This window comes from Manacus candei, unplaced genomic scaffold (genome assembly GCF_025592945.1).
Source record: "Manacus candei isolate 608988 ecotype Guabito, Panama unplaced genomic scaffold, ASM2559294v1 h1tg000159l, whole genome shotgun sequence".
Taxonomy (NCBI): Eukaryota; Metazoa; Chordata; class Aves; order Passeriformes; family Pipridae; genus Manacus; species Manacus candei.
Window position 1 is genome coordinate 2,511,094 of NW_026138207.1, and position 19,133 is coordinate 2,530,226.

General features: G+C 40.1%; 1 long non-coding RNA gene across 2 annotated transcripts in view; it reads left to right on the top strand.

Annotated features, from left to right (window-relative positions):
• The window catches only part of LOC127463440 (uncharacterized), a 44,612-nt gene that overhangs the window by 13,007 nt on the left and 12,472 nt on the right, over positions 1-19,133 (top strand). The window contains exons 2-3 of one of the 2 annotated variants that reach the window (XR_007900833.1): positions 964-1,122; positions 5,038-5,155. This is a non-coding gene — a long non-coding RNA (uncharacterized LOC127463440). Of the gene's footprint in view, positions 1-963; positions 1,123-5,037; positions 5,156-19,133 lie in introns of those variants that run through there. The other variant, XR_007900832.1, reaches the window with a different exon arrangement.

Here is a 19,133-nt window from a genome sequence, read left to right on the forward strand (position 1 = left end):
TTCAAGTTTATACTGTTATTTGTAGCAATAACAACAATTGCAATTAGAGTTCAACAGATTTCATCCGTAGGTGCCACATTTGCATTTCAAGGGCAGTGCCTGGTGAGAGCATTTCGTACAGTCACTCCTTGATGAAAACAGCAGTGGTGGTGGTGCTATTAAAGTGGTTGGTAAGGATGCCTCTGCCCAGGCCACCACATAGCAACTGCTATGTTTCCAAGGACAAATAGCTCTTGCCTGCCCTAAGCAACTGGACGAGAACATCAAAACATGCCTTCTGAGAGACCTCTCATACCCATTAGTGTTAGCAACTGTTACCTCAATCATGAATGACACAGCCCTAATTATTAAGGTAATTAGAAGTTATAACACTGGCAATATTAAAAGGAGAACTTCTAAAGCCCATTAACAATGTTACTTTAAGTGATCTGGCTGTGAACTGTTCAAATCTCTAATTACATTATATGTCTGTCTTAAAGGGTGATGTAATTAGTTGATGGGAGAGGGAATGAATATATAGTGACTACTGTGCTATACTTTGTAAGTACTATTTTCATTGAAACCAGCCTCAGTAATGTCATTATGTCATTTAGGGGTGGGGTTTTTGCTGGACTGTATACCACATGTAGCTAAAAAATACTTAGAATATATAAAAATTATATATCATAGTTTATTATAATGATATTGTCAAAATGAAGTTGGATTGGATACATTATTCATGTATGACAAAACCACCAATCTGATGGCTTCTTTCGTGCCACCTCAAATAGCACTACACTTCAACATCACCAGTGTAAGTAGGTAAATACCAATACCCTGTATATCCTACATGAAGGAAACTGTTTTAAATATTTTAGAAGAAAATACATAAAATGGTACAAAAATGAGTCAAATTTATCAAAAGTTAACAACAGTTATGCTTGAGTAAGAACCGAGGGCAGACTTCTGCATTTTGACTTTTAGGTGTTCACATCATGAATTTTAATTGAGGGCTAGAGAACAGAGGGAGCTTAGCACCAGTCCCTTCTTTTCAGATTGGAAAGAAAGGTGGAAGAAAATGGGAATGTAGTGGAAAACAGAGTTGGATGGATAGAGGACACTGTAATTCTCCAGTCCTCTTTGGTGAGTTTTCAAGATTGCTTTTCATGAAATAAAAAAGTAGATTAGTACTTTCTCATGTTCAGTAAAATATTCATTAGCTCAGCAGAGAGAAAAAATCAAGTAATTCCCTCTTTCCAGTTCTTTTTATTCAGAAATTGGCTATTTTTCCTAAGCATGAAACCTCCAAGTTCTAGAAGACAATGGGATCTAAGTGCTAGAGTTTGGGGTTTTTTCTGCCTTTACCAAAACTTCACCATCTGTATGTATATGGAGTCACAGTAGCAAAGTTTGTTTTCCAGTTAGATGGTTATATTTTCGAAATGTTTCTTCTAAATTCAGTGAAAGTAGAAGAGGTCCATATACAACAAATCAAATTAAAATCTATGTTCTTTTATTCTGCTTATCTTTTCACATTTGATGGCCCATCTTGAGCTGAGAACTCTATTTTTCATATTTTTAGAGATTACTAGTGGATGACCCTTTTACTCTTCCTCCAAATTCTGTGGGGTGTCTGAAGTGATGAAAATTTGTTGGCATACTCAAACAAGCATGGCAAGGTCTGACTGTCATTTGGGTGTGTGGAGACATTGACCAGCATTGAGCCCTGTGTAAATGCTCCCCTGCTCACAGAGGCACACAGAATCACAGAATTGTAGAAGTGGCCTTTTACAAGACTGGATTTTAAAAACTTTTTAACAAAAGAAAAGGCAAAAAATATATTTTCCTTCTTCAAAGAAGAAAAAAAAAGAGCATAGAATTTTACTGTTTAAAAAACAGGTCATTGTTAAGCCATGCATAGAAAATATGTAGCTTAATGGGGATTGGGCTCATCAGAAAACTGCAATGTGAAAATTAAGATTTCAAGTGAACTTTTCAGATTACCTTAGCTTTCATTCTTGCCCTAGTGAAAGAACTGATGTGAACAGAGGCCCTGGTTGGAAATACCCTTGTCAGGAAAGCACTCAAGCTCTTTCTTAAATATTTTCGTGAATTGAATATAGGCTATACACGAGGATAGAGTGTATGTTCATAAATGGTAGTTGTAACATTTCTCTTGACTGCCACTTTATGAAATCACTGGTGTACCAGGGCACAGAGAAAAGTAGAATATGATCCAGTCAGCTTGTTTCTTCTTATTGCCTCAAAGCAAGAAACATTTTTGAATGTACTACATTAGGTCCTGCTTCACATGCTAACAGTTTTCTCAAAGATTTGGAACAGGCATTTGTGAACATGTGATCAAAAAATAGTTCCACAATTTGAGAGTATTGTTTAAAGTCAGTTCTCTGTCATGGTAAAAAGTCATCAGTGCATCCATTCCTGGCTAAGTCCCTGTGAGGTAACGTGTTAATACAGGTCTTCACTTGAACTAATACCTCTCTGTTGTCAAGGTACTTGCTGCTGAACTCTGTTGGCCAGAGAATTTCTGGCAGAATCAAGGGTCTCAGGTTAATGGCTGGGAACATGTTTTTCACTCCATATTTGAGAGCTGACTCTGAGACATACAATTTCACCCTGCAAAAAAAGAAATACCCTTCTCTCAGAGACAAAGAACAGATCATTCCTATCTCAGTTTGAAGGCAGAGAGTTATATTCCTAACATAGCAAAAAGAAAGAATGAAACTAAAAACAAAATTTATCTTCTTTTGGGACTTTAACAAGTAATCAATACCTTAGTATCTAGCTGAAGTTGGGTGTAGAGCCCAATCAATAGAAAGAGCCAGGCAAGTCAAAGTCAGGCATTAGAAGAGTAAAGATATACAAGGCAAGCATCTAGGCAAGACCTCAGACCAGAAGCCAAGCCAAAGGGCAGGGAACTGGATACAGTTTTACCAGCTTGAAGGGCAAAATGAAAAGGAGGTCAGAGGCAGTGGTCAGAAAGCCAGGGAATTACAATGCAAAGCAGAACATGGGGAGGGGAACAAGACACAGGAGGGGCCGAAGGCAGAGTAAGCAGTTAGGGTGTGATTATTCCTTTGACACGCAGGACAAAGGACCAGCCAAGCTCAGCTGGTTGTGTATATCAGGGCTTCAGGGGTCAGCATAAGCTGGGAAAGAGAGGCCTGGCAGGTCCCTGGAGCTGGAGTTGGAACAGGAAGGTTATCTCTGCTTTCTACTACTCAGTCAAACATAAGGCTTAAAACATTTCACCCTGAAAATAAACATTTTTAAACAACTGTTCTGAGATGAGCAAGAAAAGGCCTGAAATAAACACTCTGTGCATAATTTACTCGGCTACAGGTATGGAGACATGGATATTGAAATAGTCAGTGACCTGACCTTGGTGCTCAGACTTCATAGGACATGGCACTCAGAGGCGTTTTTGTCCCTAGTAACTACAGCCTAAGTATTTCTATGAAAATACACTACAACAATAGGGATAAAAGAAAAAAAATGCAGTGAGATACCTTGCTTTGGTTGGTACGAGGATTATGAAAGTAGGTTTTTAAGGCTGCAGAAATGAGATACCGTTGGCAGATAATATAATGATGCATAGGAAGGTGTACAGTCATAAAGGCTATTCGAATTTTTCTGTATTTTAAAATACATTCTGAAAGAAAAGCCATGCCAAGTTACACAGCAGCAATATTATAATGGTGTTTAAATTCTACTTAAATTGATGTTTAAATTCTGGAAATTTTATGGTGAAGGATTTTTCCCTGGAGAAGGAGACATCTAGGCTCCCAGATCTCACTAAGAATCAAGAGAAATCAGGCCTTTCATTCTCAGTTGCATCTTAATCCCCACTGTCTTTCCTGATCCTGAGGTGCTGATACTGAGAGGGGCACCACATGACCTTACAATTTAAATTTTTTCTTACCTTCTATACACATTATAGTACAGTCCTTAATTTCATGATTACTTACCTAGTCTCAAATCCCACAACATAAACAATATTATTTCTTTGGGCATCTTTAATAATAGTTAGAAATGCTCAAGCATTCTGTTCTCCCTCGCGCTTCCAAATGGAGAGAAATATAAACATTACACTTGATGTGTGGGTTTTTCTTAATTAAGGCTTCACAAAGATGCTGAGAACATTGTATTACAAGAAGCTCAAAATGCTCTACTTAAATAAAATACACACAACACAGGTGGTTTTGATAGTATGACTAATCAAGAGTTGTTCACGAATCAATAAATTGAAGTCATACCTCTCTTTGGTTTGGAGAAGAGAGGGGGAAGGTGGCAGACAAGTGAAGCTCTGACACAAAGGTAATGCTGAACTGTTGCTCACAAAATTCTACATTATGAGAAGTAGGGGCTGCTCAGTGAAAATAGTAGGAGCCTGAATGAAAGCAAAGAAGCAGTCAAGCCTTTTTCCCACTGGATAGTGAATTTCCAGAACTTGCTACCTCAAGAGGTTGCAGAGGCAGACCCTAAGATGGTCTTCAAAACAAGAGCCAGAAAAATCCATGGACAACAAGTCCATAAAGAGGTATAGAAGGACTAGACAGGGAGGTGCCCTCTGAAATCCCTGGTATTTCTATTTGTGTGCTGAGGGAATACAAAAGAAATGGACTGCAAATAATGACTAGGCTCACATGCTGTCCATGAATGACATTTACTTTTGCCATTGAGACAAAATACTGGGCTAGATGGACAACTAGTACCACCCAGCAGCTTCTCATATTCCCATGCGTTTTGCTGCTTGTGGCTTTGGGTCACCTTACCAACATACTATCTGCTCATTCATTCTTTTTGAAGCAGTTTCAGCAACTCTTTTGCACCATACACTAAGGATTTCTCTGCTGCCTGGCCATAGGGAATCTCTTGTTGTAAAACAATTGCTTGGATGTAGGTGGTGAGGTGGCTATTCGACTAAACTAATCTGGGAAGATGGAGTGCACATCAAGACTCAATGGTGCCCTGTACAAATTAAGTGTGAACAGCTTGTCAGAGAGAGAAAGAGGTGCTGAGGAAAAGAGAATTCAGTTACAGGTCTTCTCTAAGTTGAACAAAGACTATAGGAGTGATCAAGGAATGTAGCTCACTGCAGATGGTGCTTGAGTGGGAATCTGGGACTCCTAATCATTGTTTTTCTATCAGTCTGGTAAGTCACTTCACTACCAGCTTCAGTTCTGCTTGTTTTCTCCAGACTAGAAGAGGGAAATGATAAAACATCAAGTCTAGAAGTTACATTTTATTCTTTGGAGTTTTGCTCAGGGCCTTTTCTGATTCAGAATTTAAATTTTTGTGTTAAGATACATGGTTCACATGCTATGTTTCTGTCTCCTGATAGGAAGAGGGAAAGATTCAGGAAAAGGTGAACTTCTGCTTACTAAGAACACATTTTAGTGAATGTTGTGCAATATATATTTAATTATATTTTATTTATTTTATTATATTCTTACCAATAAACTTAATTGTTAGAGCATTTTTAGAAGAAGAAATGTAGAAGCCTAAAAACATACGAAAAGGAAAGTCACTTAAAGCATGAGGGCATCTTCTGTAGCTATGGTGTTTAGTTTTCATTACTATCCAATTCCTGGCAAGCATACAAAATTTGGAAATGCAAACTGCAAAATGAGATTACCTGTCTGTTAAAGCAGTGTCTGTAAGATGGAGCCCATGGTCTGCTGTGTGCTGACGGGCCAATCTGCACAATGTATTGTGGCCAGCTTCATCTGGTGAGCAAGAAACTTTTATTTAGGTAATACTGACTCCCATTTTTTTGCTTTATGTGACTCCCGCTCCCCTTTTTTTATTAAACAGGGATACTGTGATAGCAAACACAATATAAACTGTTTCTTAGAGCCACAGCAAAAACAACTTGAACTACTTCATGTAGATGTTGTCCTTGTATGTTTTATTTTATTAGAATTTTAGATAAGTTTAATATTAAACATTTATCAGACTGTACAGTTTACAGTTATAAAAAAATATATCCTCTTAGTAAGACCTCCATTCACCTGAAGAGTTCTGATAACATGTATAAACCACTCAAGTTCCATTTTTGTTTGGTTATTACAATATCAGATCCTCAGTTGAACCATACCCGCTTCTGCATTATCCCATATTAAATTTTTAAGCTTCCAGCTTAATATTGTTCCCCCTTACTATTCATCAAGTAGATAACTGAGAAAGTGTTCTCATTTTTATTGTGATTTATATGCTCTGTAAATACTTCAATCCATTTTCTCCCAAAGTTTCCTGCAATACTAAGTTGAAAGCAAATTGAAATTCACTCACTGAAGGTGCTGTGTTGAACTGCCTCAGCTTTTTCCCTAAACCATGTGTTGCTTCTCTTTTAAATCACTGCAACAAACTTTTTTAGGGCTCATCTGTGAGTGCTACACACAATAAACTGGCAATAAACGTGGTAGCCTTGGCTCTGGCCTTCTGTCACTCTGTTGCACACACTCTCTTACCATGTCAGGTTCTTTGTTGGTTTTGGTTTTTTTCTTTTTTTGCCTATAATTAGTAGTTGCAGACATTTTCTGTAGTCATTGGTTATGCTGCAAAAGTGTAATTTGGTGAAGGGGCATTTGCACAAAAGAGAAAATGGAGGGCTGATTTCAGTCGTAGGGGGCCGAGTGATTATGAAGCAGAAAGAGTTTATGTTAGTTAGAAAGCAGTGTAAGGTCTATAACAAAAAAAAAAAAAAGACTATTATTCCAGTATAGTGTCTATGTAGGAACACAGAGAGTTACACAAGAAGTAACTGCTGCAGCATTATAATTATACTGCCATAGTTCTGCCAGTTAATTTCCTCACATGGACAAACCCTCAAATTTTTACTTGCAAGGTCTCCAAGAATTCTTATTCTGGACTACCTTCATGAATACCTGGTCTCTTTTTAAAAAATCATTGCTTTTTAAAACATCAATTTTTGTAAGAGCTATAAATTCTCCCCCAGATATCACAATGTCTTTGAAGCACTGTGCAGATTTTATACTGTCTAAAAACATGATTTCATTTTGTCACTGAAATGCTATGCAGACATTATAAACTCAGAGATGGATGGACCTGACAGCATTAATAATAACAGCCAGTCCCCTTTGCAAAAATTAGTATAGCTGCTGATTGCCTTTCAGGCATTAGGCCCATTAAAGTAACAGAGTAAGAGGTATAAAATAGCAAAATGAAGGTGTAAGGTGAGAATGGGGGTCCGAAGGTCAGACTGGCAGTTCCTTGGAAAAAACAACTTTATGTTCCTGTATAAGGAACATTGCATGAATGTCTTCCTCACCCAAAGGGACAGAAGAAAAGGAATAGGAGAGCACCACATTACCACTCTTAGCTACACAGAGATCTACTGTCCTTCCAGACAGGGCAGCAATACGCACTCACCCACAAAGGGCTAAGCTGTCTCTCATGCAAACCACCGGCTAAGAGACTGGCAGTATTGATGTAGTTATCTAAACAAGTAAGTTTGGCTTAGATAATGGAAGGCTGTGACTGGAATTATTGGAAGAGGACACCTTTCTAGAAGTGTATGCAAACTGTAATGATTCTCTGTATTCATTTGTGATATACAGCCAGCTCACCTTCATTTCCTTGTTGCTGTTAGACATTTTGTTTGCTTGCATATTTAAATATTGTGAGTGTTTTATTCTATTTGTAAAAGAAAGAGCATAGCCTTGCTGAAAACATACATAATTTGAAATACATAATTTACTATGGAAGGCAGTTGTTAGAAACCTGGACTCAAGAGGGAAAGCCATGAAGTTCTATTGTCAACATCCTAAACAAATTGGAGTAAATGCCACATAACGCTGACAATACAACTGTACAAAATGTTTTCACAGTATTCTAAGGAAACTTTACAGGTAACAGTCTCCCTTCTCTCTGCATTACTGGATTTTGTGACATTCCAAGGGAAAGTGTTATTTGCTCCATGTAAAGCTCTGATGCATTCTCCTGTTACACTAGGACTGAATTTTCAACTGGGAACAGCCTTCGTATTAGGGACAACCAGGTCAAGAGCCTTCAGAGGTCTTCACTGTCAGAAGACGAGTTCTCAGGCTCTTTCAGACACCTCACCTACCAGCACCAGCTACCAGCATCAGGTGTCACTGCAAATAAAAGCTATATTTGAGCTTCTGGACTTATCTTTCAGAAATACTTAGCTTTATCAAAACTTTTTGCTTTAGTCAGCTGCTTTGGTAACAAGATTTGTTCTATTAGTGATCACTTAACCTATCCTGATCCACTAGTTATTACTGTGGATCTGGGCACATCAGGAAAATTAGCTATTTCCTTGAAATTGTGTCTCCTTATGTTTATGAATAGGTTTGTATGGGTAGAGTCAGCTACACAGAATAATGAACCTGATGATAAACTAAAAGGTGACTTTAGGTGCTGTAACTACAAAGAGAATCAAAAGATACACCTAGACCCACACTAGTTTCAATCCATGATCCCCAAAGAAGGGTTGATGACAAACACGTCTGTAAGAAAAATGATCTGTCTCAGTAGCATTGCTTTTATTAGGCTGAAATAAGCTCTGTAAGGTGCGCTTACTTTGAAGTCTGTTTGGCCTATCTTAGTTAAAATTTTTGCATTCTATCTCCTCTGCTGGGTGAACAGAGTGTGTCTGTTTTATCTGATCATTCTGGATAAAATTCAGAACAATTTAAGTTTTTTTGTAATTTGTCTGTCACAAAATAGAAGCTGGGAATTTGGCAGGAGGAAATATAGTTTTCCATTATAAATTCGTAGATGACAAAGTCAGAGTGACCACTGCAGTTGCTTACTGTCATGGAGAAGCACACTACAGAGTGTCCTGGAATTGTTCTATGTTTAATGAACATACACTCTGCTTAAAATTGCCAGTCTTGAGCAACCTCTCACAAATCCTTGGCCAATAGAATACTCTCATCTGCTTTGCTTCATTGAAAGAAGGAGATGAAAGTGAACTTAATATTGCAAGTTTTACATGTGCTAAAAATACATGTTTTTTCTGTTCTTAACAGTATGGCTGGGAGGGAGGTTGATTTTTCTTTCTTGAGGTTTTACAGATTGTAGTGAGTTTGTAACCCTCCCTGGGACGGAAATGGAACTAGGATAGGTCACCTGATGTATATTTTACCAATAAGCTATTCCATACCATGTTACATCAGGTTAGATATAAAAAGATGAGAAGGAAACAACTCCCTCTCTTCCGGGACAGTTGCATGGGATAGACGGCTGTTATTCGGAGGAGGAAAACACCTTCTGTGGGGAAGTAGTCTTTATTATCAGTTTTCCCTGTGTGTGTAGTGCTTATAGTTCTTTTTTTTTTTTCCCTCTCTGTGTAAATATAAACCCACCTTTCTTGGCAGTATCAGTTTTGCAAGTTTTTTCTTCCCTCTTCTTTCCCCCCTTCCCTCCTCCTTTTCCCTGGGGGGGGAGGTTGAGTGGAGTCTCGGTGGACACTGGGCCTTCAGCCAAGGTAACCACTAACACAGGGGCCAGGGCAGATAGGTTTACATAAAAGATGCAAATGGGAGACTACTTATTTTTTAAGTTCATGTTGCAGACCCACAACTTACTGATACGGTGGGAGCTGTAGTGCCAGAGCAAAAGTTTGAGTTTGACAGTTCATATTTATTTTACTTGCAGCCAGTGTTCCAGGTAAAGACTTCTGGGAAGACAACAAAAATCCCACAGTGTGTGTTGTAAAGCTGACAAAACAAGAGAAAATGAGAATAATATCAGAGCTCATAGGCCTATAGTTCTAACAGCTCTGCTCCTAATACTTTCTTCCTTCATTTAAGCTTTCAGTAAAGTTTCCCTATGTTTACTGCTAATTTAAGAAACTGTCCCTTAATCCCAACCTTTCCTGTTCTCTATCATCCTCTTGTTACTTCCTTCTCCTTATCTTTTAAAAGCTTGCTCATTCACTCTCCACCCCCACCCTGGCTTATTTCTTCCATATTAATAATAATCTTAGTACTGAGCACTTATATCGCTCTCTACATGTTCAAAGTGCTGTACAAACCTTAGCTAATTAATCCTCACAACACACTCCCCTCCCTCCATAAGATAGGTAAGTATTATTATCTCAGTTTTACAGATGGGGAAATTGTCGCAATGATTCAGTGGCAGAGACACAAGCACGGTAACCTTGTTCTTGCAACCTCTATTTTGAAAATACCTTCTCCAATCCAGCTTGCCTCTATAAATACATTCCCATCTCCTTTGTCTCCGAAATCGTCAAGACAAATCCACTGCCTACTCCTGCCGCCACGGCTCCCTTAATTGTTGCCATCTCTTGCTCCCTTAGACACCTCCGGCAGGAGCTTTGCCAATGCACTGCTCTGCTGCCTCTTTGAATGCCTTCCTCTTATATCTGCAGTTTTCATCTCTCTTCCACCAGGCAAGATGAAAGTAACCCCTTGCCAGCCTCACTGGTTTATGGCTCTTCTTTGTTTCTGCCCCAGGTTTGCATCAAAATCAAGGCGTAAGTGCCTGACTCAAGGCTGCACATTAGGGATCTGGATCAAAATGCCCTGAATTCCCTCTACATCTTTTCCTAGTACCATGGCATTTCTGAAGGCATTCTGTGCCATCAGGAAATCAGGAGACGTAGGTTTGTCGGTAGAATTTATGCCTTCTGTATGCATGCAGCTCTGAAATGGGCCAGAGCACTCCTGCTCAGGACTATGTGTTGGTTGAGGTTCAATCCACAGCTTTGTGTTTTCTTTTAGTGAGCTGCAAATTCACCCCACAGGCTATAACACTGCCTGACTATTGAAGATGCTGACCTCTCCCACCTGACAGCTTTGTGTGCCCTAAGCCACCTTCCTAGAGGCTGGATTTTGATGCTTAAGTAACCTTCTTGAAGTAGATATCCTGAATCTGGCCCTGAGAGCAAGTGGATTGACAGAGAATATTCTTAAATTTAGGAAAGAAGTGTTCACATTTATATTTAAGCACATCCAGGATTTAACTGCCTTTGTGGTTGCCTGTGCCTGTTGTGTTGCTTCCTTGGTCCTGTATGTTGTAAATGGGTGATCCTTGTTGTCATGTTCCTGTGGTCACAGAATATGTGTGACACTTGAAACACTGGATCCAGCTACTAATTGCTTAGATATTATCCCTGATTTTCCCTCTCTGGAGTGGTGCTGTTGGTTTTATTCTGACTGATGAGTAACAGCAGATTCTGATAGTGTGTTTCACTGAGGATCTTGCTTAGCTGCAACCTTAAGTTTTGTCAGTCTCATGTTTCAGACCAATTAATTAGACATGACTACATGAATTTGCTCTTTAAAAGACTCTGCCATAATGTCATGCGCTGTCAAGAACAAATCTGTTTAATGGATCAGTGCTCATTTTGTCATTTTGTGTTCCATGTCATATGATACAGTATCATACCTCTGCAGGTGAGCTATCAGTATCTATGGTGCTGTACTGAGGACTTTTTCCTTTAAGATGCCTTCAAAGACTTGTTGTAACGAGACTCCACAACAGGTTCTTACTCATGCTTATCCTAATGAGAGCCTAACAATGATGAACTGAATGCAAAGGCATGTCTCTTTTTTCATCTGCAATATGCATCAGTGTCATAGAGGTCAGAGACTTGGACAAAGAAATTGCTGGCTTCTTGCAGCTAAGTTTTTCTGACCCATACCCACTTCTACTGCTGCCTTTTTCATTATTTTATATCAGTTTAGTTTACACACATACTATCAATCCATTGTTGTGCATTGGATCCTCACCTTCTGCAAAGAGTGAGTAAGGAAATTGGCCAACCTTAGCAAATATTCTTGGGGAATCAAATCTCTGTGACAAATGTTATTTACTTAGTGTTTGGCTTGGTGCCCATAGCTGAGGTGATGGGAACAATGTGTACCTGACTGGCCTGCTTACGTATTAGTTCGGGTTTAACACAGTCTCTGTTATGCTAGGTTTAGAGGGCAAAAGATATGGCATCACTGAATAATTTGCATAAATTTCTGAAAAGCACTTGACATTTTGGATTCCCCCTTCCTACGTTGTGCCCTCCTCCTTCTGCTAAAAATGAACGCTAGAGGGTGTAACCTACAAACCTCTCGGCTCTCCAGGGGTCATTAACTCTGGTTAGGATTGGCATCACTTTCAGGCAAAAATGGTCTTACCAGTTTATTGCCTGTACACTTCTGTGGGTGCTTTGCTTCCTCCTCAGCAGCAGCATACTCTGCATAGAGACCTCTGCGTCTCACTGTACCTCCCAGACCAAGTGACCTTGAATACTGGCTCTGACTTATCTCTCCTGCTTTTCCCCCACCCTAGCCTTTTTTCTGACTCTAACTCTTTTCAATGGAAGTAGAAACAGCTGCTCAGGTTACCAGTTACCTGGGTTGTTTGCTTGAGGGATGAGGGAGACTGTTTTTCCTAAGGACCTGTATTGGGTTTGCATGGCAGGGTTTTAGTATTGGGGGGCTACAAGGGTGGCTTCTCTGAGAAGCTGCCAGAAGCTTCCCCCATGTCCAATGGGGCCAATGTCAGAAGACTCCAAGTCAGAGCCCATTAGCAACAGTTGTAGTGCCTCTGTGATAATGTGTTTAAGAAGAGGGAAAAATTACTGCAAATGCAGCTGAATCAGAATATGTGAGAAAAACAGCCCTGCAGACACCAAGGTCAGTAAAGAAGGAGGAGGAGGAGGGATTCCAGGTGCCGAAGTATAGATTCCCCTGCAGCTTGTGGCGAAGATCATGGTGAGGCAGGCTGTTCCCCTGCAGCTCACGGAGGTCCAGAGTGGAGCAGCGATCCACCTGCAGAACCTGGAGGACCCTACACCAAAGCAGCTGGATGCCCAAAGGAGTCTGCGTCCTCATAGGAAACCTGCACTGGAGCAGGCTCCTGGCAGGACGTGGACCTATGGAGAGAGGAGTCCACACTGGAGCAGGTTTGCTGGCAGGACTTGTGACCCTGTGAGGAACCCATGCTGGAGTAGCCTGTTCCTGATGGACTGCACCCCACAGGGAGGAGCCACGCTGGAGCAATTTGTGAAGAACTGCAGCCCATGGGAAGCACTCACGTTGGAGAAGTTCATGGAGGACTGCCTCCCATGGGAGGGACTCCATGCTGGAGCAAAGAAGAGTATGACTCATCATTCCCCCTGAGGAGGAAGGAGCAGCAGAGACTATGGGTGATGAACTGGCCGCAGCCCCCATTCCCGGTCCCCCTGCACCACTGGGGGGAAGAGGGAGAGAAATCAGGAGTGGAGTTGAGCCTGGGAAGAAAGAGGAGGAGAGGAGGTGTTTTTAGGTTTTTATTTTTCATTAATCTACTCTGATTTGTTTGGTAATAAATTTTTGGTTTTTTTCCTGAGTATGTCTTGCCCATGATGGTAACTGATGAGTGATCTCTCCCTGCCCTTATCTCAACTCACAAGTCTTTCATTATATTTTCTGTCTCCTGTCCGTCTGAGGAGGGGAGTGATAGAGCAGCTTTGGTGGGCACCTGGCATCTAGCCAGGGTCAACCCACTGCAGTTTAGTCATTGGCCTCAGAGCCTTTTAAGGCTGCAGCTGGAAATCTGCATTATTTTCTGGGAGCTGGGGCAATCATTTGTGGCTTTGGGAAATTTTTCTGCCCAGTGTAAAGTGCAAAGATCCTTGGTCTTTTCTAAGCCTAATTCTGACCTCAACACTCAATATATTCTTTGGGCTGTCTGACTGCTCTGTGGAAAACCTATGTATGAAAAGAGCAGTCAGGATTCAAATGAGCTCAGCACAAGGCCCAGGGGAAGAGAGGGCTACAAGCATTTGAACACTGGTTCTGGCACCAGCCCCCATGCCTTCAGCCACTTCAATAGACTTTTTTTTTATTTCTTTTTCCTACCTACCAGAGAATAATAGAGTTGTGGTATTATCCCATGTGTATGTGCTTACTCATACCTATTTACCTACCTACTCTACTGCTGTCTGGTGGAGTGGGTCCGGGGCCTTCTAGATACTCATTTGGCTGGGTGACTGGGCAGCTGTCAAACCCTTTTGGAAAACAGTGTCTGGGTGAAACCTGTTTGCTGCTGGATTTTTTTAATTCTGTTTTCACAGGGAGTTTTATTTGATATTTCACTGAAAACTGTGTTCTCTAGAGTAGAGTTGATGGGAAATTTAGGTTATCTCTAAAATTTTTCCCTTTTCCTATTCACAATTAATATTTTCCCTTTTCATTTAATTTTTTCTAAATTCAAATGCTATTTATTTTGCCTATGAAAAGTGTCAGCTTAAGCAAACTCCACTTTTAAGCAAATCTTTTTTTTTTAATTTCAAACATTTATATGATACTTTCGAGTTATCTCTTTAAAATGTTAACAATTTCTATCAGATCCCCACATAAATAGTTTCAGCAGGAAGAATTGTCTATTTAAAAATATTTACTTATGTTTTTGAAAATGTTCTAGGAATACTCTTGCTGAATCCACCAAAGCCCACAGCTTCCTTATGGTGCATGCCTTGAATGAGAGTATCACACAGCCTTCCATAAGACTCAACATTGATGACTCAACTGAAGATCTAAGGTGCTACTTCAGTGAAGTGTGCAGGCAGGTGCTTTATGTTAAAGTTAGGTCTCTCAGAGTTCAAATGTAGGCTCTAAGCTTTCTAGCTCTTCAGCCCACTGCAACAAGGATGTAGCCACACTGGCTGCAGCTGCTTAGGACTATGCTTTTCACTTGGACAACAACTCTGTATTGCTAAACTTGTTACTCAGTCTTCCTCACCCTTGGGGATAGTTTGTTGTGTTCGTGTTGCAGTCAGATTTCTGCCTTCCTGTAATCATGCTCTCAACACCCACTGTCACTCTTGCTCCCAGATTGGTGCTCAGAGCATTGCTCGGGACCATTTCCTCACATGCAGTATGAGGACAACCATGGAGACCCATCAGATTTTTTTTGAGCTGTGTTCATTATCAAGTACTTTGCTGAATCAGAGCTAAATGTTTAATAAAGCTGAATGTGAAGTAACAGAGAGAATCACATGCTTTCAGGGCTATTGTAGACTACTTGCTTTCCAAGAATAATAACAGTAGCTACTTCTCCTTATTCCACCTGTATTCTGTCTGGATGTCTAAAAGTGCCCTGTGCATTGCTGGTGTTTATACTGATTTTTTATCTGTAGTATTTACCTCTCAAAGCACTGAATGTTTCATTCTAAAAAGTTGCAGTGGTAAAGGATTTTGGCCTTTGCCAACTTCTTTAATAGCACAAATATTTTATTATAAAATTTTCTATCTAAGTAGAAAATCTCTACATTTTTTAAAGAGTAAAATTTCTTTAAAAGGTTATATATTATGACCAAAACAATAGCATTTCATTCATTTAAATTGTTAGCCTGAGTAAGCTGTCTGTCAGACTACAAATTGATGTTTAAGTAGCAAACTAAGGTTAAAAATGATCTAGAGAGGTCAGCCGTTTGTATCCAGTATGCTTTTGCAGTTTACTTTTGTTCTGGTAAGCAGATGCTTTGAAAACTGTTCAGCTACAGTTCAGACAAAGGTCAATATTGGACCAGTCAATATATAATACAAAGATCCAAATCAGTATCTTATGAAAGGAGACTCAGCACCTTCTGCCTAAAAAGTATCTAGAACAGAACTTACTTCTCAGACTCAAGCTGTCCTGGGGGATGTACTTCTTCTTGTTCCTGCTGGAGGAGTCCATCACGATATTGCAGTAATTGGTAATCTTTTAACCACCTATCCATGTACTGAATTTTGTGATTTAAGTGAGCATATTGATAACCAGCCTTTGCATTTTTAGTACATAAATGTTAGGGTACCAGGCTCATATTTTTCAGATAAAAGTTCAGCAACTATTGCCTGCAAAAGGTATTTATTAGGGTCTAAGACTAGAATTCATCATAGTAAGTGTGGTTATTTACTTTATACATTTATTCAGTGTATCAGTCACAGCTTTGACAGTGCTCTGCAATTTTTTTTTCACACGAAGGCATTCAAATCTAAGAAATATATTCATACCTGCTGTCAACAAGTGCAACTCCCTTGGAAAGCTCTGAGCCAATTTCAGCAGTGACGTGAATGGCAGCATAAATTTTAGGTCTAAATTAGTCAGAAAATAAGTGAAAGTGGGCATAATTTGCATGGTGAGGACTGAAAGGGGAAAAGTAGCTAGCAAAAAAGGTGTGCAATTAAGGGGGGGGAGGAGGGGCAATAGAGGATCTACTGGCATGACTGTAGTGCATCAAATTTGTTTCTGAATTCAGACAACTACAAGCAAATGTAAATGTTATACTTAATGCAACTAGCTATTTATAGTGGAGTGAACACACTTTCTCTACCTGTTATGCTCATTGCTTTGCTAAAGAATAGACTGGAGAATGTCATGCCTAGGGTGGCGAACATCCAGCACATATCTGCATGTATGTGTTGAATATGTTTCCCAGTTCCCCAGGGAGCTCTGTAGTATGATCACAAGTATACTGACTCTTTGTGGAAGGGAAATCTTGAGAAATTAAAATACCTTGATCACCTTGAATATGATTATGCGGTCTTTTGCTTAAAGCAGTCTTTCCTGTATTCCAGGCTGCTGAGGTAGATCATGCAAGGTGAGGGATATTTGTCACTGAAGCATCGCTTCTCTGGTACCTGCTCAAAAGAAATTGCTAAGAACTGTGTCATGAAAGGAAGGCAGTATCTGAACTATCAACAGGAATTGCTCAGCCTGGGTGCTGCCGTGCTTCCAGGTAGCTCCTGGCTCAGCAGGATGATTCAGTGCATCTGAGGTAGACATCTCAATTCCAAGTGTAATGGGTGAGGAAATGTGGCAACCTCCGAAATCATTCAAAGCAGCTAGGAACCTATCTTTCTCCACTGTCTGAGCAGGTCACTGAAACTCCCACCTACCAATCACCTGGGAAACCTCTCAGCGTAGATCTGAACAAGTGTTGAACCTCAATCACCTTCATCCACTTGAAATCCAGAGCACTGAGTCGTCTCTTGAGAGCAAGCAGCTAATGATGCAAGAGGAAGAGGCAGCAGCCACTTCAGAATAACTTCATTGTTTGAACACTCTTACAAGAAGTGGGAAACATAGATTTTAAGCCTTTCTCAGACTGAAGGGGTTTGAACCGCAATTCCGTTTTCCTCAGAGCTTATCCTACCCATCAAACTAGAGAAGTTCTTCATTCTGCTCACTCTGTGAGCCTTTGGAGCAGAGAGAGAATAGGTAAGAGGGAGCTTGATATTGCAGCCCATTGGTGAGGGCAGGCCTGAGAGAGTCCCGAGGCTTGGTCCCAGCTGTCACTGCTGTTTAAGTATTCTTTACTGTTAATTTTTAATATAGGCGCTCATACAGTCAAGTAGACATGGTTTACAGAATGTAGAGACTGTAGTGTTTCATTCTGTGTGAATTTGTGTTAAGCACCAAAAACGTGTGAACCAGATAGTGCCCTGAGGCCTGGCTTTCTCACACCCAGTGAAAAGCACCTGAGACAGCACCATAGTTGCCTAGTTAGGAGCAGAGTTGTTCAAGGCCACCTGCAAAGATAGTTGAGAGAGAAAGGAAATTGACAGGAAAAGTGAGACCATTTTTCATCCAAATCACATCCTGGAAGTGCATGTTCTTCTCTGTTGATTATGAAGTGAGCCTAGGATGATAATGTTCCCCAAATGGGATTTAGCATATCCAAATCACAGGAATATAATCTTGTTCTCAGTTGTTTTGCAGTTGTTTATTTCTGCTACTTTCCACCTCAGAATGGTGTGCACCTCTGGAGAAAGATACAGTGGAATTGTCTAAACACAATCTAAGTGCCAAGACTGCTACCTAGCACCAACATTTCAGGGTGAAGTGTGGGAGGATTTAAACCTTCCCTTTTCCCCAAGGAATTTGTGTACTGCAAACCTCTCACTCTTTCACAAAACCAGCACACCAAGAATAGATTGCATTGAAAAGATACACTCCATAGTCAGTCCTGAAATGTTATGTCAGACAGCTGTTCTGCCTACTTTTAGATCATTAAATGCATCTTCTCCATCAAAGCACTGTGCAGTTTCACACTATAAAATGCATTCATCATGTTGGGATTTTTGTCACCTGAGAACATCTTCCTTATTCCAAACAGTGGCTCTCCTAAACAATGAGAAGTCCTAGAAAGAAACTCATTGCTGTGAGTGTATAAACTGGTAGAGTACCATTTAGCCAAATACAGAGGAAAAGTACCTTCAAGTGCAGGTATTTCAGAGGGATCTCTGTATTACAGACTCGGGCCCTAGGGATAATTCTGGAGCCATAGAGTCTTTGGCAGCAGGCACTACATCTTCTTATATGTTTCCAAAAGTTCTTATTTTTTTCTGGGTCCTGATGTCATTATTGTAGTAGCAAAACCAAAATTAGGCCACTATATATTATTTTCATTTTTTTCTAAGATATACCTTTTAGGAGCTTTGAGTGGAGGAACAACATTATGTAACTGTAGTCCAGAATATATACAACTAGACCCTGTCACAAACAGAAGACTTTTCCAAATCAGGTGTCTTCGGTCCTCACCACTGGCATAAATGGCCTGTCCTTCCACCAGTGGAATTGAAGGGAAAATATGAAAACCATGTTTTCTTTGAGTTAGACAGTTTCAGCAAACTAGTAGAGACAGTGAGAAGGCTTGCCATTTTTGTTTGGGAAAGGCTTCAGTTCTAATGTCATAGAAATGACTCATCAGCCTTTATATCTCTCTGCAGTGTTTTTCACCTTTCTCATTCAAAGAGGATGTTAACTTGTTAGTAAGAACCAAATAAAGGTCATATCACATGAGTTCTCTGATGGTCTCCATGTATTCAGCACCATCTTTCATAACTGTAGTGATCCTGCCATCCACAGTAAACTATGCACAACCTAACTGGCCCAGGGAAGCTTCTGGAGGAGCTGGTTACAACACAGCTACCACCTCCCTGCAGGTAGTCTGCCATGTACCGGCACTTTTACTGCAGTCTGAACATAAAATTTGAGGCTTTTTCATCTCTGTGGGATTTAGGAGTTGTGGTTTCAACAAATTTTCTTAGGATGATGTATACCTTTGTACCATTTTGATGAGGTGACTGACTGTGTATCTTCCCCCAAACCATTCACAGTTCTTGAAGTATCCTTTTTGTCTGATCAGTTCA